At 42.0% G+C, this 26402-nt stretch overlaps 1 protein-coding gene and 1 long non-coding RNA gene across 7 annotated transcripts in view; one reads left to right on the plus strand and one right to left on the minus strand.

The window, feature by feature from the left end:
• The window catches only part of CDH8 (cadherin 8), a 229095-nt gene that overhangs the window by 25407 nt on the left and 177286 nt on the right, over nt 1-26402 (plus strand). The window lies entirely within an intron of this gene.
• On the minus strand, nt 6809-9198 carry LOC310683083. The gene is made up of 3 exons (XR_014514277.1): nt 9034-9198; nt 7224-7329; nt 6809-6968 (listed from the first exon to the last, which is right to left on the minus strand). It is a non-coding gene; the product is annotated as an uncharacterized lncRNA (long non-coding RNA).

Below are 26402 nucleotides of genomic sequence, written 5' to 3' on the forward strand. Positions count from 1 at the left end.
AGCTCATTATATTATTTTAAATGCTTTTATTTTTGTTAATTGCAAGACTCCTCCCGTACATCTTTATTTTCTGTGTTCACCAAGAGAATTAGAAGTGTTAGCCACTATCCTGACAGGATTTTGAGGACCTCTGGTAAGTTCACTTGCTTTCAAGCCAACTCTTTTAAAAGGCTTTATCGAGATGTACTTTCCCCCTCCCCAGAGTTTTATCAATGCACAATGGTGCATCTGTAACAGGTGGAAATTAAAGGGAAGAATCCAAAGCTGTGTCAGATATGCTCTTTGCCCAATACAATATTTAGGGGAAGAAGCAGAACAATTGAAGTATTATAATGCAGCATTTCCTCTTGGAAACAAGAAGGTGTAATTTGTAAAACCATAATCTGTGAGGAAAGTGATATGAGGGCAGTTTCAGAAGAACTGCTGCACAGGGCTTCTGAGAGACAAATGCCCCTTCCTCCTCCTCCTCTTTCTTGTCCTTGTCCTCCTCCTCCTCCTCCTCCTCTTCTTCTTCTTCCACTTGTAGCCCATTTTCATTCCCAGGGCTTCTGGGTATCACACACATACTGACTGTACTACAAAATAGCCAAGGTGCTGCTCTCAAGGTGCTATTGGACTATAACTCCCACAATCCCCGATCACTGGCCAATTCAGCTGAGGTTGACAAGAGCTGTAACCCAACAACTTCTGAAATGCACTATGTTGACCATCTGTGTTGTAGTGTCTGAGAGAGAGGAAAGAAGAGAGTAGATATATAATTTTCCAGGTGATCTTAATTATGAATCCATGCTTTCTGGTCCTATTCTGGGGGGTAATCAGAATTTGAAGGAAAATCATGGGACTGTATCAGATCCTATTTGTGTATTTTATTTAAAATATTTATATGCAGCACTTCGGCAGAGCTTCCGTGTTACCCAAAAACACAAGATAAAATGGATACATCTGTTGTTTTTATCCCTCCCTCACCCCCTGAATTTACTAATGCATTTGAATAATGGCAGAAATTAAAATGAGACTGAATGCTTTAACAATGACATAATGCAGAGTAGCTTGTGATTTAATGTGGTGGTGAATGAAAGCTTGCTGACTTATCCCCAATCCTCATCTTATCCTGATCTAGGATTACCCCTGCTCATGCTGCCTACTTATCATTTGTATATATTAATTAATTTACATAAATGCACATACCATGTTGCCGATTGACGAGCATGGAGGCTGAGTTCATTTAAAGATATAGCTGCAACACATGCATCAAGGAAAGTAAAATGAAGAATAAGTAAATGACATCCAGCCTGCCTAGTTTTGAAGATTCCCCCTTATGCACATGCATCAAGAATTTGTTGGAAGAGCCCACTCTCATTAAATCATCTTAATGATTTAATGAAACATTCAACCAGCATCCTGTCAAATTTATAATGGGGGAGGATTTCCCCTCCATTTGTTTACAGGAGCTGGTAAAAAAAAATCTGCTTTCTATCAGTGGCATGCAAGTGTTTTTAGCAACATGCTCTGCAGGTCTTTAAAAAAAAACAACCCACTTTCTGCTACACAATATTCCCAAATGGATTTAAACGAGGAAAAAGCGTATCTCCATCAAGCACTTAAACTGACAAAGAAAGCAGATTTTGAGTTACGGCAGCCAGCCACTCATGTCTTGACTTCATCCTGTTACTGCAGGGCTATCAGAAGGATGTGTGATCTTATGCACCATCTGTGTGCCGGTTCTGTGGTACAACTAGAGGCGAGAGGAATGGAGAGAGAAAATTCAGCGAGCTTTTATTCACTACCATGTTAAATCATGAGCTACTATGCATGATGGCCTCATTAAAGCAGTCTGTCTCCCCTTTAATTTCCCCCATTATTCAAATGCATTAGTAAATACAAAAAGGGAAGAAAGAGGGAACATAAAACCAAACAGACATGCCCATTTTCCTGGAAGTATTTTGAAAAGCGCTTGTTTCCCAGAGTTACTGCATCTTTTTTTAAAAAATAAAAAATGCTGGGACGTCTTTTTAGTTTTAGCACTCTGCAGAACAGATGGAAGAAATTAAAACTTCCTTCAGAGGAAGGGGGTGCTGGATCTGTTCCCAAACGGATAATTTCATTGTACTTATTGTCTGTGGTTTTATAAAATTTGCTAGGGGTTTGTGTGTGTGTGAGAGAGAGAGAGAGTGAGTGAGAGAGAGAGAGAAAGAGAGAGAGAAAGAGAGAGAGAAAGAGAGAGGAAACTATATGAGAAGAATGTGTGAAATTTCTTGAGGGGGAAAATGTGAGGTTTTACTGAGTGCAGGTTCTTCTCTAAGTGTTTTTCATAATATATTGTTATTTTTATTATTTACACTGGCATACAAAATACCCATGCACAAAGAAACAGAAGAAAAAAAGTAAGATACTTAATTTTAACTGCAAATAAATCTATAGCTATATAAAATGCATATATCTGAATTGATTTGGATCATGTGAGATTGTAATATCTTATAACTTTGTAAAACCACCTTTTGCTTGAGGAAGTAACAAATTGTCCCTGTGGAATTCAATAAATGTATTCCAATATGCTTTTAAAAAGCACATTTTTTATTCTTAGAAAGTATGCCAGTTCTGCAATTAAAGCCAAGTCCCCATTCCCCTCCACCTTTCTCCATGCTGCTACTATTGGTATTTTTTAATCCCCACTTCTTAGAATATAATAATCTTGTAACTATTATCATCCAGGAAGTTAATTTCTTATGCTCTTGTCTTGCAACCTTGTCCATATAATTTATGAGAGAGAAACCATTGAGTCTAAAAGAATTTTATCGCCATATATGATAATAACCCTGCTGCCGCTCCCAGCTATATCCATAGGCTTGCTTTCAGGTGCTATTTGTTTGCTTCATACATTTATATCACTGTTTTTTTCCATCTATGGAAACTGTAGGTAGCAGATGCAGGATTCTCCCATCCAGGTGATGACCAAAGTCAGGTCACCTATGTTTCAGCAAGGTCTCAAACCATATCCTGGGGTTATCAAGACTTCTGCTTCTCTGTGAATTTGGGCTGGTGATTTCCATGTCCCTACTTTATTATGGGTAGGACTTTGTTATGGTGTGATCCTACCACATTTCTGAGGACATTTATCAGAAGAAGAGTTGGGGTGAGATTTCATTACTTCTTCATCTCATAGTGATTTTTCTTAGCCTTGATATTTGGACCACTTCTGTGTGATGGGCATTGTGTGCACTGTTCTACAGTGATTCCAATAGCATTTATGGGGTCAGGTTCAGAGAACAATATTGGGAGAGTGTCTCTCAGCCCATTGGCACTTGTGTTATGTTGTGACACAGGTTGCTATATTATCCTAAATGCTATTTAACCTCTGTATGAAGTGGTTGGGAGTTTTAGGGATGAGTCTCACCAGTATGCTGATGTCACCGATCTCTATTTCTGAGTCATGTGAGACTGTGTGAGTTCTGGACCTTTGCCTGGATGCAGTGGTGGGCTGGATGAGGACCAATAAAACTGGAAATGTAGAAGCACTGTATATGAACAGTTCCTGTTTCTGTGAGATAGGTAAGATGTTATTGGACTCCAGATACAATCATCCCTATCCATTTCCCATGCTGAGTGGGTGGTTGGGAGTTGTAGTCCAACAACGTCTGGAGGGCCATGCATTCCTCATATCTTCACCAAACTGTTGTCCTTCTTTCTCAAGACCTGATGTGTACGGGGTCTATCCAAATGCAGCCTGCTAGCTGTATGTAACCTATCAGAGTGTCAATAACTTCCCTCTCTTGCTCCACATTTGTCTAGTCAGCACTAGAGAGATTGTCAGGTGCCCAGTAGCTTACACACTACATGGATGCAAGGCTGCTTGCAGATGGTTGAAAGCAAATGATTTATAAACTAAACATTCATTAAAAAGCGGCTTCTAACCTGTAATCCTATTTTTTTAAAATCATTTTTGACTTGTGCTATAGGTATACATTAAAAAACAACAGCTATTGGTCTTTGCAAACTGGATAATTGAATATGAGGATATAAACACACACAGCTTCATATTTACACATAAAATAAAGGTGAAGACAACACACACTAAACCCATCTTGCATTCAGTTTCTACTGTCTATTTTAAACCCTCTGTCAGCTATCTGAAAGGCATTGCCTCCTAAGAAGAGTATAATGCACTTAATTGGCTGCTGAGGGCATTCAGCTGCACCTTGCAGGAGGCATTTAACATCTCACAATCCTTTATCCCTATAAACAAATTATGTCAAACATGGAACCCATTGGAATTGACACCAGCTGCAGCTTTCAAACACCATTTCCTTAAACAAAACACAAAAGAAGAATGTGGGGTTTTGTTTTGTTTTTGTTTTTAGGTATGGATGCCTCAAAGCAGGCATTTGTAAATAATGAAGGGACAGAAACTATTTCATTGTGGCTACACATACTTCTTATATAACTGTGCAGCTATTCTATTATTTATGTCATAGCTTTGTTATCACACACATAGAAAATCACACACTAGATTAGTCTACCGGGGAAAATATGATAATTTAACAAAGAATGGCTTCTTAGCATGGTCAATCAGCATGTCATGTAAGCCCTATTTAGTTGTTCAGTGTCCATGGGTACTCAACATGAGAAGAAGCATGTGGGAACACGCAAAGCTAGCCACACTTCTTCAATGAAGAGGTGCATACTAGGCGCAAGCCCCAGCCAATGTGTTATTGGTTCATTCTGAAAGGGACAACATTCTTTGTGTCTGCATAGAAAAAAGAACTCTAATTGGCTAGGATTACCCTGATTGCCCAGGGTGTGTATATTTAAATGGCTCCCTTTATACAGAGCTGATCATACACGGCCTGGGAGATAATGGGTGGCGTTCGACTAAGTTTTACTCAGAGTAGACACATTGGAATTAAGGAACATGTCTAAGTTAGGCCCATTAAGTGGGTCTACTCTGAGCAAAACTTGAATGCCATTCATTGCCACCAGTGATGGTCCAGTGTGTTTCCATGGAACCCTTCACAGTTTAAGTAATAAATGCATGAATGGTGCTAGAGTTACCTCCTAGAAATCATTTCTATGGAATGTTCATATTTCAGGAGCTTTATGCAGTTCCTGTTCTTAGGAACCTCATCCTTCTTCTGCCTTTTTCGTAGCTGCCAGAAGACATAAAACAGACCTTAGCAATGTTATGCAGCATATCCCACCCCTTTCCCCTACACACTGCACATTCGTTTACACAAGCAAGCAGCCCAGAGCCTTGCAGACACACTTGCACTCTTACTTCTTTGATTTGTAGTGGGAAAAACATGGTTGAATTTCTGAGGAGTGTGCAAGGATGAGAGCCAAACACACAAATGGCTAGCCACATGGAAGTGCATCCATAATCCAGCTATCAGTTCACATGTTAGAACTGAATCTTCCTCCTTCTCTTTCTGGTACATAAAACTATACATGTGGTCAGTCACCAACACATCTTATTTTAAGGTGCAGATTTCAAGATACTGCTTATCACCTCCCTCAGAATGTGTCAGACAGTATGGAAATAATATTTGAATACTGCATTTTCTCTTCAGTTCTCTTAGCAGCTGATTAAAGATTATTTATACACACACTACTTTTTAACTGCTAAGCTGCACAGGCAATTTCAGAGTATAGAGTTCTTGGGGCTGTGCCACTTCTGACCGCAAGTGAGTGCCACTTCTGCCCTCCCTACTGCTGGCATGCAGCTTGCAACAGATTACCCTCAATGATAGGCAGCCCTCAACAGAATAAAAAGGTCCCTGACCCTTGCACCAGTCATTACTAAAGTTACAAATACTAAGTCTGCAGACTCATTTACTCTTAGGACAGATGTAGCCTATGTGGTACCCTCCAGATGGTGGTCTACAGCTCTCATTATCCATAGCCATTAGTCATTTTGACTCTGGCTGATGGGCGTTGTTGTCCAACAACATCGGGAAGACATGTTGGCTACCCCCTGCCTTCAGGTGCAAGTCTTATTGAAGTCAGAAATATTTCTATAAGGTCTGTGGTAAAGAGAATTCTAGGTTTAAAGCAGCCTTTGTAAAAAAATGCATCCTTCTTTGGAAGAACCATTGCCACTTATTTTTATATCCCACAATTCAGTTTGCTTTCCATCACATACGGCAATAGCTACATGAGAGGAAAAGCTAAGATTATCTTCCAAAGTGTTTTTTCCCCTCCCCTTCAGCTTTAAGAAAGTCTATGATGACAGCAGCAATGGGCTTCCCAATGACTGGCAACCTAATTCAGCTGCGGAATGATCTGTCTTGTGACACTTTCTATTGCTTTTCCCTGCGGACTTGATGAGTTAGAGAGAACTTTTTCCCCTCCTTGAAGTAGAACTGGTATATGTTTGTAGTCTCCTCTGCATGCATTTACAACTCTGTGGCAGATGTGTGAAGCAGTCGGCAGTGCATCAAATGTCACTGTTCTTTCCATTGGAGACAACAACAGAATGCACAAAAGCTCCGACGAAATGGAGCAGAGATGTTAGGTGACTCCACACAGCAATAAAATGTGTAGGCATGTTACTGCAGTTCTCATTTGCTAGCATTATGGAGCCCATGGTAAATATATAACACGCATAATTGGTGATGTGTTAAATGGCATTGGACCCACTTTAATAGGCAGTCACTTTCTGGGTTGTTGTTTTTCTTTAAAAAAAAACCCTAGGATATTTTGTTTATGCTTTGCATTTACAATTTATGGTTTGGGACAAGCGACGAAAGTTGCAAACATAAATACATGGGGGTTTGAAAGTGACAAAAGCCTGTTTCATTTTTCATTCATTGAATCAATACTGAATAATTCAATAGTAAACCCGAGACTCAAAGGAACTATACTGACAAACAGTCAGGCTGAAGCGCTTTCAGTCGTATGCTTCTCTGAGGCCAATTGTTTCTTAGGATGCCTCTCTGAGCCCTGATAATCCTCCAGTAAACTTTTGGATACACCTTGATAAAAAGGAAACAGAAGAAATTCTGAAAAATAGGATCGCTGAGTAAAGCTGAAGTGTCAGCATTGCAAAAGAATCCTGGAAGCCAAGGTTAGAGCTTCCACAGGTAATCTACACCTGTGACAGGTGGCAATGCTCCAACTCTTCTGTCCCTTTAAGACAGTTACAGGCAATTTCTGACCCACTGTCCTAATTAAGCCCAGCAGGGGTCCTCAAATGGCCCATAAAGTTGCTTCCTCCAAATCATACCTACCTGTTTCACACCTGATACGATGGATGTCAGTTGTTGGGCAGGCAATGGCACATCTCCATTCCAAACATGGGGTTTGAAGGCACCCCAACAACCTGATCAGCAGCACCTGCAAAGCATCGCAACTTTCCCCACATGATTTGATTTCAAATCATACAGGCAGAAGAAGTATGAGTTTGCAGTTGCTGCCTATCAAAGTCCTGTGTCTTTTACTCGCATTGATTCCAAACTGCATGTGTAAATGAAAACAAACAAAACAAACAAAAAACCCTCCACCTGACCTGTCAAAATGACCTGTGAGGTTTTGCGTGACATAAGGATATATCTTCAGACGTGCTCTGCTCCACCACAGAGAAGTGTGGAAGACACATCCCAACTACTCCCTTCATACATACACAGTATTTTCCCCCTTTGCTAATCCCATCTGGCAGGAACAGAAAAAACAAATCTATTCAGGTCTAACTCCTAAAGGACAGGAGGACCTGTTGCCCTCCAGATGTTTTGGGGCTCAAGCTCCCATCAACCCCTGCCAGCATGGCCAATGGTTGAGTGAAGATGGGAGCTGTAGTCAAACAACATCTGGAGGGCAACAGGTTCCCGACTCATAAACCTACTGTCACAGACTTAAGGAAGGTGCTACCACCCTGCATGTATGCTGGAGATAGTAATTCCTAGGACTCTTTTTTATTCAATTCTTCATTTCCCCCCATCTCTAAATTATAGCTGCTCTAGAACATACCACAAAAAGGAGTTATCTGTGGATACCTCTGTCTTCATTTTTCATAGGGAAGATTCCTCCCCAGAAAGAACCTGTGCCATTGGTGTAAAGAGCAGTGCTATGCTTTCATACAGAAATTCCTGTAGCTAATTGTAGGTGCACAGACAGGTTGGAAAATACTGTTCATTTTCATTTTAAGGCAGCCTCCAGTTTCTCACATGCCCTTTATCTTGAATCTTTTAATAAAAGCCTTGAATTAGAACTGTGGATCTGTCTTGCCTGGTGGCCTAATCATTTGCCCAGGCTTTTAAAGAGAGATAAGAGGAAGGTATAAATTTAGTCTCTTGCCTAGACAGATGAGAGGTCTTTCTAACGGTACCTACCTATCTGCAGGTTATTTCCTACAGCTCTTAAGCACCTCCTGCCTTGGGAGCAATAGAGGCTGGTCCATTGTGGCAAATGGGGTGGTGCCCTCCCAATCTCAATCTGCCCTTAAGCAGCCCTGCCTGCCTGCATTAAATTTCTCCTCCTTAGTTTCAGTTTTGCCTTATTAGAACTTATCAGGAAGAAGGATAGGGACAAAACTAGAGCTAGTTGACTTGTTCTATCATTGGCCTCCCTAGCTTCTGCCCAGCTAGCCACATTGGGAACCAGTCAGCCCTGTTTGTCAGTAATGACAGCCAGTGTTGGACTAGGACCTTGGGGAGCAGGGTTCAAATCCCTGACAAGCTACAAAACTCACTGGGTGACCTCCACTTAACCTACCTCACATGTTTGTTGTGAGGATAAAATGGGGAGGAAGACAACCATTAATACCATCTTGAGCTGGAGGAAAGGTGGGATTTAAATAAATAAATACAATTAATGACTAATCAGTGAGGTAGAGGTACCTTTCTAATTAACCTAAGTTTGGTGTGCCTCTTTATCTGTTTAGGGTGGGACTCCAACTCCCATCACCCCCAGCTAGCATGACTAATAGCCTAGGATGATGGGAGTCATAGTCCAACAATATCTGGAAGGTGCCATGTTGGTTCTCCCTAGTTTTCCTCATAAGAGAGATGTGGGAGTGAGTGCCACTGTGTTACAACACCTCACCTTTATTGCATGGAAGAAACAGAACACAGCCACTGCATGGTGGTTTCTCAACAATGTATCACAATGATGTGGTGTCCACCACAGATTTCATCTGATGGTAACATCTCATCAGTTCAGTCCACTCCTAGCAGTATGGGCACACACACCCTTCATGGCCACATCTCATGTAAAAGTCCCAGATTGTTGATGTAACAATCGAGACTAAATTAAGGTATGAAACTTACTATAATAAGATAGAGGCCACTGACTTGCATGGCTTGATTAGAGCAATTCACCAAGGACAAGGAAATGGCTATCAATGGCTATTAGTCATAGTTGTTACAAGGGATCTTCATGTTTACAGGCAGTGTGCAACTGAGTAACAGCTGCTGACAGGGGTGGGGGCAGAGGACTATTTCCTTCAGACTTGTCTTGTTTCCTAGAAGCGTATGGTTCACTGCTATGGGAAGCAGGGTGCTATAAAAGACAGACCTTCACCTTCATCCGGTATGGCCCTTCTGTGGTGGGCGTTGCCCATTGGGGCAGCTAAGATGAAGACAGGGAGCCCAACAGTAGAGTGAGCCACAGCCAATAACAGGCAGAGCCAACAAATTTGAATGAGCCCTGCTGAGTTATCCAAGGGATTAAAAAGGAGGGTGACAGTCACTGCTAACCCTGGGACTGGAAGTCTGGGACTACTGGCTGAGGGGAGAATGAGGTAGGTGGGGCAGTGTCCCATTCACCCAAATGGACTAGTCTTCACTGCAGCCCTTCATTTGTTATTTGTAATATCTATATGGTTTCATGTATATTAGCCTTCCAACCCATGTACACTGGAAAATGCATTGTAAAATGTGTTGATCTGGATTGTTGTTTTGTGTTTTTTAACACAAAGATGCACTGCATCCACCCAAAAAGTAATGTGTGAAGCAGCCTCAACAATAAGAATGCTTGCTTGCTCCAGAATATTCAAAATATACCTGCTGGTATTTATGTTGATATCCACTTGTTAAAATGGAAGCTGCTAGCTGAGTCTGGGGTGTCAAGTATGTTAAAATCTGGTCCTTGCAAAGGCCAGAATTTCCTTCCAGTCTGTTTTGTGTGGATCAGTCTTATGCTGATTATTTCTCTGTTAAAGCCAGCAGAAATTATATTTGGTAATATGACACAAACATCGTGTTTCCTTTCCTATTTGCACTATCTTTGTTCTTTACTATTTATAGCCTAAAATATGTATCATAAAGCACTCCATAGTTGAACTGCTGCCAAGATCAACATTGCTATTGGAACATATACTTCTGCATTCCCTGCACTATCATTAACTAGCAGAAATGCTCATTATTGTGATGGGGGAACTGGGTGATGGGGTGGACAAGTATATATATCTAAAGTCCTCTTGGGATACCTTTCTATGAAGCTACCTTATATTAAATCTGGCCATTGGTCCATTTAGCTCAACATTGTCTACACTGACTAGTGGTCCCTTACCAGCATTTCAGACAGGGGTCTCTCCCCCAACACTACTGGAGATTGAACCTGGGAGCTTCTTCATACAAAGCAGACACTCCACCACTGAACTTGCCCAACAACAAGAAACCAGAAAAACATATAGTTCTCTATGTAGACATTTCAGGATCATCCCATTATGTAAACTCCTACCTGCAGTTTAAAGCTGTACAGCCCAGTCTCAGGTTTACTGCCTTAGTAAAAACTTCCTTTATACATGGGGGAGGGCAACTTTTGCCCCCAACAAAGATTAGTACACAAACCTAAGTCTGCCGATGGGAATAAATTGCAACTGTCCATTGTATGTTGGAGAAAATGAAGGTTTGTCTTCTAGGGAATCATCATGAGGATAAAGGAAATTAACAAGTCCCCTGTGTCCATCAAACCTTATTTTCCTGAAGAATTTGGATGTTCTGACTCTCCCAGCCATCATTCCTCTGACACACATTCTACTTTGTCTCAGAGAACTGAATGGGGGAAACTTAGAATAATGTCCACTGTGTCTGCATGTTCCAACCCATCATCTTAAGAAAACTTCACTCTGGGTTCCATTTCCAAGGCTCACACTAGTCCCTTCTCAACATTTGAAAGCTCTCAGAATTAAGAACCATGGACAGCTCCTTCGGGACACCTCTGGCCTCATTTTTTATTGCATTTCCCATTCCAGCCACGCAGAACTTTACACAGGAGTCTTGGTTGTTGGCTAATCCCAATAAAAATGCTAAATAGCTATCACAGCACCGTAGGGAGTTGCCAGTCTCTTTCATGGAAGCTAAAACTACAATCTATCTTTTATATGTCACTAACTTTTAACTGATGGATTGCATTTTCTTTGCTGCATATGAGACACAGTGGCCACAATATGCTCCATAGGCATCACTGCCTGTGCCTGTCCTGGAATTCCACTTTAGTACTATGGTGGTGTTTTAGTACAGTACCTGTGGGATCTGCAACAACATGTTGCAGGGCTGAGTGCTCTTGTTCAGTGTTCTAGTCAGATGGTTGTGTCCAACATTCCATTCCCCTCTTCTCTATTATTATTATTTTCTGCTCTCTAACAGTAAATCCACGCCATACATTTAGAACACACTGCTCACTCTCCAAATAATCCTGGGAACTGTAGTTTGTTAAGGATGTTGGGAACTGTAGCTCTTTGAAGGGTAAACTACAATTCCCAAGAATATTTGCAGGGGACATGTATGTTAAAGTGCTATAAATGTGTTTTGAATTTATGGTGTGAGTGTGAATTGAGGCAGAATGCAAGAGCTACTGAGCATACTTAGTCCTCACTCGACTCTTTTGGGGTTTCCACCTCCCTTAGGACACTCTCCTTAGAGAGAGAGAGAGAGAGAGAGAGAGAGAGAGAGAGAGAGAGAGACTCAGTGGTGGTGGTTTTCTTGACATCTGCAAACCACCAAGTTCTTTCATTTTGGCTTCATGAAGGTCCACACTGAGAAAATTAGTTCGCCATTAGCATGTAGGATAAGAACCAACAGCTGTGTTTGCTGTGGAGTGGGGAAGGAAAGGCAAATATCTAAATTCAGAGTCTGAAACAAACACTCACAGAGACACTAGGGAGCTGCCACATGCTCACTGCACATCCCACAGCGTTTGGAGACACATGGCCTTCTCTCCTTCATGTTTTATGATATTTGTTGCTGCAAAGACCAATGTGCACAAAGAATACATGCCTGTCGCGGAAAGCGTGAATTGGCTCTCCGCCTTCTGAGATTCCAAGAATAGCTTTTGGAGAAAGGACCCATTTGCATTTCCAACAAATATTTTCAATCTGATTTCTTTTTAAAGTGGTTCTTTAAGGATATATTCCCTCCCTCCTCATCTGAGTTAAGAACTGTGTGGCTTTTAAAAAAACCACTTCATAATATGAAGCCTAGAAGGAAAGTCTTCATATATTGCAACTGTTTTCAATACACATTAGAAGATAAACCGGGGTGGGGGTGGGGGTTGGGGTTGGGTGTTCAGATATGACTTGATAGTATCTCTTTAAAATGCAGACAATGTAAAGTTCATCCCTCAAGGCAGTAGCTGGAGGAGGAGGAAATAGCTGGGCACTGAATTTCAGACCTTTACTCTCATTATTTATTGCTTTGTCTTGCAGCCAAATTGCTCTGGCCTGGATAGCTTAAAAAGTTCCTTGATTGTCTCCTATCATAATGCTCCACATCTCTTACCTCTTTCATGAAATTAGTGATTGATGCACAGCTGGCTAGCGCTATGATCTGATCATTTCTGCATTTTTAAGACACAAGTTTATTTGACTATAAGCAGCACTGCAGTGTTTAACAACTGCAGCCAAAGGCTGTGTTCGAGGAGTATGCTACAGATTCAAATGGATCCTAAACCTGGAACCATATTGGGGTGATTCAGTGGGTCTATATGAAGTGAAGTGGGATCAGTGCAAATTGCCCCATACTGAAGTGAGAACCCCACCCCTTCAAAGTACTTCAGGGTGCTTCAGAAAAAATAAAAAATATTGCAAACACCTCTGCTAAAAGTGAAATTAATGTCTGTAGCTTGCCAAAGAACGAAAATATCAGGGTGGAGTGGGGGCTCTTTTTTTGCATTGCTAGTAAAGCTTGTGATCAGAGGGAATAATCTTATCTGGACTCTCCAATCCCAGAGTTTTGGAGAAAGTATATTTAAGTAAACTTCAGTACTGCCTAACAAATGAGAATAAATAGCCAATGTTATCTAACCCTCCATCAAACACACTGGGATGAATGCTCAATAAGTAGGTCATCTGGAAGTGTCCTGGCAAATTGGTGCTCAGGACCCAGAAACAAAAGTTATGACAGAGGGGAAATGAAATTCTTGTATTTCTCTGATACCAAATTTAGAATATCCCTAAAACACATATCCCCGCACACTAATTTGTCTTTAGTTTAACAGGGTCCTTACTTAGGAACCTCCATCATGTCTACCATATTAAGAATAACTGACTACATAACACTAGAGAAATTTAACTCTTTTTAAACCCATCCCCAAACTGTAAAGGCTGCGGGGGAAAAAAACACTTTGGCTGTCCTCCTAATGTTTGACATAATTCACTCCTTCACAAGGGACAAATATGCCTGGAAAATTCCATAGCATTCTTCTTCCTCTTCTTCTTCTTCTTCTTCTTCTTCTTCTTCTTCTTAGTCCTCTTCCTCTTCTTTGTAAGCAAACTTTATACACACACATTATGTTCCAATTCGCTTTTCACTGATGAATTCTGCCTTTATAGCAAGCATTTGTAACATGGACTGAGGAAAGCTCAGAGCCACCATGTGAGAGATCCAGTGTGTGGCTTGGTGACAGAGCATCTGCTCTGCATGCAGAAGGTCCTGGGTTCAATACCTGTCTCCAAAAAGCCAGGGAATGTACTCAGTCTGAAAGTCTGAAAGTCTGGGGGCCAGTCATCATTCAGTGTAGACAATACTGAGCTAGATGCTCCAATGGTCTGACTCAGTATAAGACAGCTTACCACATTCCTCTGAGTGTGTGAACCAAACTGAACCTTCAGTGTAGGGGAAGGAGTCTGTATCAGGATGTGTGTGTGTGTGTGTGTGTGTGTGTGAGAGAGAGAGAGAGAGAGAGAGAATTCCCTGCCTATCTCATCACTTACCTGCACACACAAATATGTTACATTCACTGCATGTGTGGTATGGGTCACAATGCCCTTTGGGCCAAGCATCTTGTGAACAATGATAAGTGCATTAATTCAATGTTTCTGTGGAAACAAGGAATTGGTGATGGGAGAAGAAAAACAGAATCGCTGTGCTGCTTTGGGGTTTTGAAACCATATCGTCTTTCTTTTCTTTCTCTTTTCCCTCGTGTGGTGGCATCTTCTCTAGTGCATAGCATTATGAGATGCATGTAATGGTTACAATCTGCAAACACTCTCTTCTTGCTCTCCAGTTAATGGTCCAGAAGAGTCTGCACCATTTAATCTTCAGATATGAAACACTCAGTGACCCTCAGCTGTGGAAATCAAGCTGGTTAGAGGATGCAAAATATACTTTATAAAAATGGATAAAAGTGAAGTCAGCTTCTTCTTTTTTAAGAAAAAAAATATATTTTTAACATGCTCATGTGTTGAAACCCAAATTCAATGAAATAAACCACATGACTGACTAAAAAGAAACATGCGTGGGCTATCCCATTGACATTCCAAATGAGAACTCTTAATAACTAATTTCTAAATCAGAGATACTCTCATTTATTTAATTGCTTTTTTTATTTTACACACTTTATTCCCATAAATTCAGAAATGATCAAAGGCCATTTCAACCACAAATCTAGTCCTCTTGTGACATGCAGGCAGTTGAATCGATACCTGACAGAAGCTTTTTTAAAAGCAACGTATCTGAACCCTACCATATGGGGTGGAATTTTCATGCTGTGATGCATCCAGCACAAAATATTCTATATTTACTTGAATGTAGGGCAGTATCCTCAGTGAATGTAGGAAGCTATCTTATATGACTAGCTCAGCATTGTCTACATTGACTGACAAGAGGCTATTCAGGTCTAAGGCAGAGACACCCCCCACCAGTTACCTAAACTTTTAAAGCTGGAGACACAGACTCATAGATCTGGAGGAAGCCTTATAGGCCATCCATGGCTATCATTGGTTACTAAAGTTGAGGGGTATGTTCTACTAAGGCAGTACACTTCTGAATTCCAGCTGCTGAAAACCACAGGAGGGGAGAGTACTGTTGTGCTCAGGTCCTGTTTGCAGGCTCCCAATAGGCACCTGGTTGTCACAGGTAGGACTGGATGCTGGACTAGATGGGCCACTGGCCTGATCCCATAGACTCTTCTTATGTACATCTGTTCCAACCTCCTGCATGAAGCAGGGAATTCAAAGCACCTCCACTAGCTAACTTTCCAACCTCTATTTGAAGACCTCCAATGATGGGGAGCCCACCATTCCTCTCAGTAATTGTTTCCATTGTCAAACTGTTCTTTATAGCAATACATTTCTCCTCAGGTTCAACTGAAACCTACCTTCTTGTAAGTTGAACTCATTAGGTGGACAGTGAGCTTCTGTGAATTGAACCCCCACCACAAACTCCACATATCAGGTCCCTAATCACTCAGCCACATTAGCAGGTTTCAAGGCATGTATCTTGGAATTTATGCATGTTAAGCATGTGTTGTACCTCTGAGCAGGGGGTATGTGGTATTAGGGAAGGAGGAGTACCTCTGTTGGGGAACATGTTGTGATCCTTCTGGGGTCCCCAGACTGCATTCAGCTCTCACCTGTGGCTCCTAGAAGCTATCTGCATGTGAAAGTAGCCACACCCCGGGAACAGCTTCAATTGGCCAGCAAAACCAGCTAAGGGTAGCTGATGGGTCTCAAACCCTCAGTGAGTTAGGGATAAGACTAATTGGACAAGACCAATAATGGGTCCAATGGTCAAGAAGGCAGTTTCTGCACGTGCTGTAGAGGGGCAGATGGTGCTCATTAACCTGAGAAGATAGCCCATCTAGGAAAAGGAATACTCTGATCCTAAATGTCTACTGCCTTGTGGGGTATCTTCAGGAAAAGGAGTAAACCCTACACAAATCCGGAATGGAGTCCGCAATACAGTTGGATAGCACATTGTACACCACTTTCTGGCAATTACTTCAGCAAAGCTGGTGCCAGACAAATTGTTCTGCTTTCCTTTGGACCACATCCAAATGAAGAGTGAGGGGTCTTGTCAACTGGACAGTCCAGGACCTTCATACACACTGCCACGGCTTGCACCCAGGGAGGTCACTTTGGTGCTGTTTGACTTACCCCTCTGGACATTGGCTCTTGACACAGTTGGATGCCAACCACAATGTACCTCTGAGCCATGGTCCTTCCCCATCAGCATTTCATGATGTTTTTAGCCGTCATGGATAATAGCCATTGATAGACCTGTCCTGTATGCCTAATCCATTTGCAAAACCATCTCTGCTAGCAGGAACTGCAACGTTCTGTGGCAATGCAATGAAGTCCATTATACATAATTATACATTATGTGACAAAACACTGCCTTTTGTTCTGCCTGAAACTGCTGCCACTCAGCTTCAGTTGTTGACCCTGAATTCTAATGGTTTGAGAGAGATAATCAGTCCTCTCAACTTACTCTTTCCACATAGATATGTTTCTGTTACACATGAAACACCTGCTGTGAGGAGAACTTGCATCCCTCTGTGTGTGTTAGACCAGATAGTGGTTTAAGTCAGTGACAGTGTTCTACTGAGTGGTGACATATGCTAGGCACAGAATCCAGGGAAATTGTGTCATGGGGTCACATGCCATTGGTCCCAGTTCAGGATCAAGGAAGCAATTGCAGAGCAAGTGTTCTAGCAATTCACAGTCAGGTGAAACAAATACCAGAACTAGATAAGTAAGGTCAAGGGCCAAAAGAGAAACAAGTCAGGGATATTTTTGGGCAGCTCCAAATTTATCTAGACTGGGAAACAGGCTTGAATCTTGCTTATAACCACCAGCAGACCCTTACTGAATCTTATATAGGACTTCTCTGTGCACTATGGGTGGAGCTTGTGTTCTTTAGAGAACCAGCCTACCTAAGAAGCTGTTGAATTTGGTGGTTTGTGGGAAGTTAGGGTTATATGAATGGGCTCTGAACTGGGCAATGTAACCTATTCAAGCTAGAGAGATACTGGCCTCACAGACTCTTCTGGTGATGATACCTAAATGCCTTTTGGAACTTGTACTCCTCTGAATTTTGCAAAGCAGTTATCCAACCAGCAACAACAAAAAGATGCATACAAAAGCATGTGTCTTAGAGAATTGTTTACACAACACTGTATGTGCATTATGTCAGGGAAAGTTGCTTGCAAAAATGAGTAGGTTAGGCAAAAATGTGTAAGCTAGGAAAAATGTGCCTGAAAATGCGTAGATTTTCTTGTTTAATTTTTCAAGGCAAATTAGAGCAGAAATAGGGGACATGGAAGATTCCTCAACATGAGAAACAGAGAGAAATAAAAACTGGCATATTTATTCATCTCTGTAAGCAGTGCTTTTTTTCCCTTCCATTTTCCTACTCATATTGAAATACTGCCCCACAATGAGGCCACACTTAGATTCACAACATGTTTAGGGGTATGCATATATACCCATGTGTCCCCCCCAGAAAAAAGCACTGCCTGTAAGCCTATATGTTTGAGGGGAATAATTCACCCTCATCAAATTGCTGAAAGCCCCCACCCCCATTTTACTGCCTGTGAATGGCATGGAAAATGGGGGGGAGGGCATTTTAGCTCAACAATGATGTGCTGCTTTTTCTTTAGGCCATTTTTGAAATTCTCTCTATCTGAAATGTTCTCAGGATTTCAGTCTTCTGAGTTAGCTAGTGTTATCTGGAGAATGGCAATAGTACCTTAGACATTATTACACTTTGATATCTGGACTTCATAACAATAGCTGCAATGGGAAAGTTTTCACTGCATTAACTTCCTTCCCATCATTCTCTCACCCAAACCTTACTGATGCACATAAGCAGTTGGGTGCATTTATAAAACACAGAACCAAAAAAAGGGGAACCTTGATGTGTTTATGTGCTCATCTGCTTCTGCGCATGTTGAGTTGCCTGCTTGTAGGTGTGAGTTTCTTCAGCGATGGAGAAGGAATTCATTCAATCCACTTTTCGCAGTGGACTGACCTCAACTGACCTAGCTGTTACCATGCTAGCTTGTGAATTGCAATGCAACTCCCTGGCAGATTACACATTTATCCAGGTTTTACAAGGGCATTCTAATGTGCAAAAAGTTCACATCAAAATATGTATTTTATGTTAAAAATGCGTACACACTGTATATTGTGTGGGGAAAATCACAGGAAGCTGCATCCTACTGAGGCAAAGTATTGGTCAATCAAATAGCCAGCACGTGTAGACACAAAGTCAGAAAAGCTAAAGCACAGAATGAACTCAGGCTTGCTAGAGAGGTTAAAAGCAACAAAAAAGGCTTCTATGGGTATGTTCGTAGCAAAAGGAAGAACAAAGAAACAGTGGGGTCACTCAGAGGAGAAGATGGTGAAATGCAAACAGGGGACACAGAAAGGGCTGAACTCCTCAATGCCTTCTTTGCCTCAGTCTTCTCCGATAAAGAAAACAATGCCCGACCTGAAGAATTTGGAGGAAATGATTCAGCAGAGGAAACACAGCCCAGAATAACTAAGGAGATAGTACAAGAATACTTGGCTAGTTTAGATGTATTCAAGTCTCCAGGGCCAGATGAACTGCATCCAAGAGTATTAAAAGAACTGGCAGATGTGATCTCAGAACCACTGGCAGTCATCTTTGAGAATTCCTGGAGAACAGGCGAAGTCCCGGCAGACTGGAGGAGGGCAAATGTTGTCCCTATTTTCAAAAAGGGGAAAAGAGAGGACCCAAATAATTACCGCCCAGTCAGTCTAACATCAATACCAGGGAAGATTCTGGAGCAGATCATTAAGCAAACAATCTGTCAGCACCTAGAAAGGAATGCTGTGATCACCAATAGTCAGCATGGATTTCTGAAAAATAAGTCATGTCAGACTAACCTGATCTCATTTTTTGACAGAATTACAAGCCTGGTAGATGAAGGGAACGCAGTGGATGTAGTCTACCTTGATTTCAGCAAGGCATTTGACAAGGTGCCCCATGATATTCTTGTAAAGAAGCTGGTAAAATGCGGTCTTGACTATGCTACCACTCAGTGGATTTGTAACTGGCTGACTGACCGGACCCAAAGGGTGCTCATCAATGGTTCCTCTTCATCCTGGAGAAGAGTGACTAGTGGGGTGCCACAGGGTTCTGTCTTGGGCCCGGTCTTATTCAACATCTTTATCAACGACTTGGATGATGGACTCAAGGGCATCCTGATCAAATTTGCAGATGACACCAAACTGGGAGGGGTGGCTAACACCCCAGAAGACAGGATCACACTTCAAAACAACCTTGACAGATTAGAGAACTGGGCCAAAACAAACAAGATGAATTTTAACAGGGAGAAATGTAAAGTATTGCACTTGGGCAAAAAAAATGAGAGGCACAAATACAAGATGGGTGACACCTGGCTTGAGAGCAGTACATGTGAAAAGGATCTAGGAGTCTTGGTTGACCACAAACTTAACATGAGCCAACAGTGTGACGCGGCAGCTAAAAAAGCCAATGCAATTCTGGGCTGCATCAATAGGAGTATAGCATCTAGATCAAGGGAAGTTATAGTGCCACTGTATTCTGCTCTGGTCAGACCTCACCTGGAGTACTGTGTCCAGTTCTGGGCACCACAGTTCAAGAAGGACACTGACAAACTAGAACGTGTACAGAGGAGGGCAACCAAAATGGTCAAAGGCCTGGAAACAATGCCTTATGAGGATCGGCTAAGGGAGCTGGGCATGTTTAGCCTGGAGAAGAGGAGGTTAAGGGGTGATATGATAGCCATGTTCAAATATATAAAAGGATGTCACATAGAGGAGGGAGAAAGGTTGTTTTCTGCTGCTCCAGAGAAGCGGACACGGAGCAATGGATACAAATTACAAGAAAGAAGATTCCACCTAAACATTAGGAAGAACTTCCTGACAGTAAGAGCTGTTCGACAGTGGAATTTGCTGCCAAGGAGTGTGGTGGAGTCTCCTTCTTTGGAGGTCTTTAAGCAGAGGCTTGACAACCATATGTCAGGAGTGCTCTGATTGTGTTTCCTGCTTGGCAGGGGGTTGGACTCGATGACCCTTGTGGTCTCTTCCAACTCTATGATTCTATGATTCTATGATTCTATGATTCTATCTAGCTAAATTGGCCAATAGTTCAGAAGATGGAAATCTCTTTAGCTGCTGTTTCACCAGCTGACCCTGAATTCTAAAGTGTTAGAGAGAATTTCCTTCCCCTGTGTGTCAACAGAGTTACTCTCTTCCTTGCAAAAGTCTTCCTGACTTGGTTCATACTTTATCCTTGCCAGATTGCCTCCAGCAATCACTTGTCTGAGAGCTGAGATCAACTGTGGAACTCTTTCTGATGTACACTTGGCGGCTAACCTAGGTTGTGCTCTGAGTAATGGGTGAAATGGCTTTAAGGCATGTATGTGGCCGGACAAGTCACTGAGCTGCAGAAGTGTCAGTGCTTGTTGGCCAAAGGGGAGAGACAGAGCAATCAGAAATCTGCAAAAAAGGAAGAGAAAACACGAAATTGTTTCCTTGACTCATCGTAGCATGAGTGAAAATGTTGATGTCTTGGAAGCAATGGAAAATTAAATTAAACACCTTGTGAACATAGTGTCAACTCAGATGTATTGTAAGTTCTGTTTAGATCAGGTGTGGGGAATATGAGGCCCAGTGGGGGTGGAGCTAATACAGTTTAGGCCACTATATATATATCTCTCAGCTCTCTCCCCAGCCCACACAGCTTTTGAGCAGGTCACAGCCCTCACTGGCCCTACTTTATATGCTTCTTGAGTATTTTTGCCGGGTTGGAATGTGTCCTTGAATTCTGATAATGACTCTTGCTTGCCTGGATGGAGTAGAGAGAGGAAAGTGTGAGTGTGAAGAAACTAGCCTACTTTACAGAGAGAAACAGAGGCATCCATTACTCAGTATTGCCTCCACTCGCTGGAAGAGGCTCTCCAGAGTTTCAGAGAGGGAGTCTTTCCCAGTCCTAACTGGAGATACCAGGGATCTAACCTCAGACCTTCTGCCTGCAAAGCATAAGCTCTACTACTGAGCTATGGTCCTGCCATAAGCATATTGCCAGAGGGCTGCCCAAAATCCAGAGCCAGCTCTGTAAGAAATGTCACAATCCCTTCGATGGTTCACAGTTTTCACATATTGAAAAGAAAATGTAGTAAAAAAAATGGAGGAAGAGTCAGGAAGAAGTCTGCTTCCTTTTCTTCTTCTAGCAAGCATTGGTGCCTGCATCAAAAATGTTCATACTCTCCAAACATTCTTTTGTCACCAAGGTAACTGCTGCATTTAAAACATCTTCCTCTCCTCTAAGTTCCCCAGGAACCCACCTTCCCTCGTTATCAAACCTCTCTCGGTAAAGATGCTGGCAGCCCAGAAGAGTTAAACTGTGACTTCTCTGGAAAATGGCAGCGTCATCTCCAAATTAACCAGGAAAACCACTGGGGAGTGCCGAAAGGCATGATGTGTCAGCAGAATTTTGCTTGCCATCTCATTAGCACGCCCAGCCCTTTGAGAATCAGAAGCAAAACCCTCTTATTGCTTTGCCAAGTCGGCTCATCCACTGTGCTTGCCAGATTGCCTCCAGCAATACTCTCCCAAACATTTTTTTGTTGGGGGGTGATGCTTCTTCTACCTAATGAAACAAAGAGCCCAGTTCCAGGTAAAAATAAAATAAAACCAACAAATGGTACTTTATTTAAACAGACATTTCCTAGCAGGAGCTTATGCCTTAGTTGTCATTTCCCTTTTAAAGTCAGGGAACTGTCACTTTTTATTATCTCTGCAACAAAAAAGAGTTCACAGTGCTCAGTTTCTCTCATAACTACATACCCCAGGATTGTGCATTTGCAGTGACTAAACAAAGGTGACTTTCAAAGATCACTAGGGGGCATCATATACATCTTCTCCTCAAAAATGTGTCAATATTTTATTTATTTCTTTTTTTAAAAAAATTAATCCGGAGTGGAATGTGGATTGTTTGTCTATCTGTCTCACTTTTCATTTCAGCAAAGCTGAACACACACACACACAGAGAAAAATTCAATAAAAATAATCATCAGTGGCATCCATAAAAAATAAATAAATGTAGCAGTAACCAGTATTAATAGCATTAAGGATCAGGAAAAGCCTGGGTGAAAAGGTATGTTTTCAATTGAGAGCAAAAACATCTCACAGCTAGTGCTCATCTGATCTCAACAGAGAGAGCATTCCATCTGGTAAAACATAAGAATGCTAAAGGAACAGGACAAAGTACAATCAGGTCCACCACCCTGTTCTCACAATGGCCTACCAGGAACCTTGGAGAAGCTCACAATCAGGACACTCTCCATGCTTGTGATTCCCACCAAGCAATAGTCTGAGGCATACTGTCTCTGAGAAGGGAGGTAAATAAAGCCATCGTGACTAGTAGCTGTTGATAGCCTTATCAACACAAGAGATATGTTCTTTTGCTACAATGCCCTATTTCCCATCAGATGGTCTGCATATGTATTATACTGTTTGTTTTGTTTGTTGCCGTGCTGTGTATTTTTGTGTTTCTATTTTGTAAGCTGCCCTGTGATCCTCAGATGAAGCGCAGCATATTATTATTATTATTATTATCATTATTATTATTATTATTATTATTATTATTATTATTATTATTATTATTTTCACACACCAACATCCAAAATAGAGTGTATTAACATTATCTTACTTCTATAGAAATGCAAGTTTTGCTTTGTTTTGCTTTGCTTTATTTCACCCACAGTGATGCTCCATAGATTTATGGCATTTTGCAATGCCTGATTCCTCTTCCCACCAATTCATTCTCAATAAGGAAGCTTCCTTCTTTGATTCACTGAGAGAGAAAGCTAGCACTAGTGCTGTCAAATAAAAAATGGATATATAGTGCCTTTTATATCTGCAATGATGATGGACAATATGAATGGTAATGGCTCCTTGTTCATAATGCATTACACCAAAATTGTTCCCAGCTTTGTCCTTGACACTTTTCTGGCCTTTAGTTGTAAAGAGCAAGAGTCAGCATCAATAACCATTTACTCATGATTTCCTACCATCTCCACTCTTTATGAGAGAACCTAATGTGTGTCTTGCATACAATAAACCACCATACATAATCCTCCTTCACAAATAATATTCCTTTATTGTGCAGAACATAACTGGAAAATATTTGTATGTGCTTCCAAATCTCTCTTTGCCATCAGGTCTCTGAGCTTCAACAAGACAGTGTCATTTCAAATAGGAAGTAAACCTTCTCACCCAGTGATTACCTTAGTTAGTGCAGTGCCAAAATCTGTCCTCCAATTATCAACAAAGCTTTGGTTTCATTCTTAACATATTTTAGAATTGCTTCAGAATTTCAGTGGTTGCAGTGATTTGAGCGTACATTATTGCTGTAAGAGGGCGGAAGGTGGTAGGCAGGGGTGCCAACTTGCCCCCCATATTGAAGATCACCCTCTGTGTCCCCCATCCCCCTCCAGGCAAGCACTTCCATGGCTCCAGGATGCCGCCACCACCTGGCAAGGAGAGCCCACTGCCGGCATGCTTGCTGCTGCCCAGCCTTGTCCTCCTCATTGTTGTCCTCCTCGGGGTGGCCCAGGGGAGGGTAGAGCAGGACACCCACACTGCCACTGACTCCGTCAAAGAGCGAGCCACCAGGGCCAAATAGCAGGAGGCTGTTGCCGTGGTGCCAACACAGCCTGTGTGGTGGGGAGGCATGCAGGCAGCCCAGGGAGTGCGGGAAGGGAGGCGCATGGGCCCTTTGGCAGTTGCCAATGCCAAAGCTTCCTCTGAGCCCTCTACGTGTCCCATCCCTGCCCCTGTGGTGGTGGGGAATGGCGTCCCCCTCAGTATTGAGGAAGATCAGCCCCTGGCCACCAGTATTGAGGGGGCCCAAGCACCTTCCTACCCCCTATAGTTGGCACACCTGGTGTTCGGTGTGCTCTCCTTTCCAGTAAACAATTCTTCAGCACTGCAGAGTCCCCAGCTTCCCTTGTTTAATAAAATGGAAAAGTTCCATAGGAGGATATACACCATGTTGTCTCCATTGGGGGGGGGTTAATTCAAGTGCAGAAAACCTGGAAACACTGCAGACTTCAGAACACTGGCTAAATCATTTAAAGAATGAGAGAAAGGACACGCAGTGACACAATCACCTAAAAATCAAGGCAAACACATCAGAAACCCTGCACCACACCCATTAGAATTTCATCAGAATTGTTTCTTTCCTGTGATATGATTGAAATACCTGAAGGAACGTCTCCACCTCCAGCCTGGACACTGAGGTCCAGTTCTGAGGGCCTTCTGAAGTTATAGGAAACAAGGCAGAGGACCTTCTCAATAGTGGCACCCACCCTGTGGAATGCCCTCCTGACAGATGTCAAAGAGATAAAACTATTATACAACCTTCTGTAGGCATCTGAAGGCAGACCTGTATCAGGAAGTTTTAAAGGTTTGATGTTTTGTTGTTGTTGTCTTTATATTCTGTTGGAAGCCACCCAAAGTGGCTGGGGGAACCCAGTCAGATGGGCGGATACAAGTAAATTATTATTATTATTATTATTATTATTATTAACAATAATAATGCAGACTACATTTAGAGTAGAACACTCCTTTTTATCCTAGCAGCAACTGCGATAAGACCAGCTTCCAGCAACCTGGTGTCCTCCAGATGTTTTGGATTATAACTCCTATCTTCCCCAGACCCGGCACTGGTGGAAGTTGTTGGAAGTTTGCAAAAGCTGCTGAAGGCACATCTAAATAGTAAAATAGTATATTGTGGGATTCCAGATAGTCAGCTGAAGAAAATATCTATGTCTTGTCATTTGAGTTAGTTAGTTAAAAAAAGAGCCTCATCCCTGGAGGGTGCTCTGTAAATTTAGAACTGTTGTAGAAATATTTGTCTATTGTGTTCATCCAAAAAGAAAAACGAAAAGTGCCCACAGAGCACATTGTGAGGATTTGCTGGAACTTTACAAGTACAAAAGAAAAGGAGGAAGCAAACAGCTAGCTACTCCTGGGTTCCTCTGCTAGCCTGACATGTTAATTTATTTTATCCCTACTGAAAGTAAAGGTATAATTGTTTTGATTTATAATCCATGTTACCCAAGGCAGGTACCAGAAATTGTTGTCCCTGAAGTGGGGCTTTTTTTTTTTTTTTTAAGTGACAAAGCAATGTACTGGAGCTGTTGGTGTTGAGAAATACAAAAGACTCAAAGCATGCTAACAGCCTAGGCCAGTGATTATCAGACTATTTCCATTCCGCCATCTTTAAACCATCCCTGATGGAAGTTGGACTCCAATGAAAGCTGGAATGCCACAGGTTCTCCATCCATTCCCTAAACTTACTCTTCCCAGGAAATCTCAAAGTTAAATCACAAAGAAATGCTTCTGTCCATTTGTTTGTTGCAATGAAATACAGTGGCACCTCAGGTTAATAACTTAATTTGCTCTGGAGGTCTGTTCTTAACTCGAAACTGTTCTTAACCTGAAGCACCACTTTAGGTAATGGGGCCTCCTGCTGCCGCTGCTCCACCACTGCATGATTTCTGTTCTCATCCTGAAGCAAAGTTCTTAAACCGAGGTACTATTTCTGGGTTAGTAGAGTCTGTAACCTGAAGCGTATGTAACTTGAAGCGTCTGTAACCCGAGGTACCACTGTACATGAAAAACCTCTGGACATAAGCTGAATGCCTTTCCCTTCCTACTGAAGGATAAACTGGTTAAATTCATGACTGCCTTGACCCTGGGCTTTGGGAACCCACACAACTGGCATGGTCAGAAGTCCCACAGGAAAACCATTTCAAGAGATACCAGAAGTGAGATAGAATACACTGCTCCTAAGTGGTAGCTAAGTAGTGCCAATAAGTAAGCTGCGGGGGGGGGGGGTGTGTCATTACCACCATGTAAAGTGAATCAGAGGAATGGAGAAGATGCAGTACAGGGAACAATGGACCAGGAGAGGGGTTTCCCTGTGGCAGTCCCTAAAATTGTGAACATCCTCTCTAAAGAGGTATTATCTAGGGCCCCTCAAGACATTGTTTTTATCATGCATTCCTGGCTATTCATATTCATGATGCTCTCAGGGCAGTCTTCACCAATCCTGCTTTCAATGCTGTTTGCCAGCCCCCCCCCCCCCAATACTCCTAGGAATAGCCCTAGGAATAGGAATGGTCAGTGTGTAAGATGGAGACTTAAAGACTCAGGAATCTCTAAGGTGCAA

The sequence above is a fragment of the Podarcis tiliguerta genome, assembly GCF_965153285.1.
Source record: "Podarcis tiliguerta genome assembly, chromosome: 8".
NCBI classification, from domain to species: Eukaryota; Metazoa; Chordata; class Lepidosauria; order Squamata; family Lacertidae; genus Podarcis; species Podarcis tiliguerta.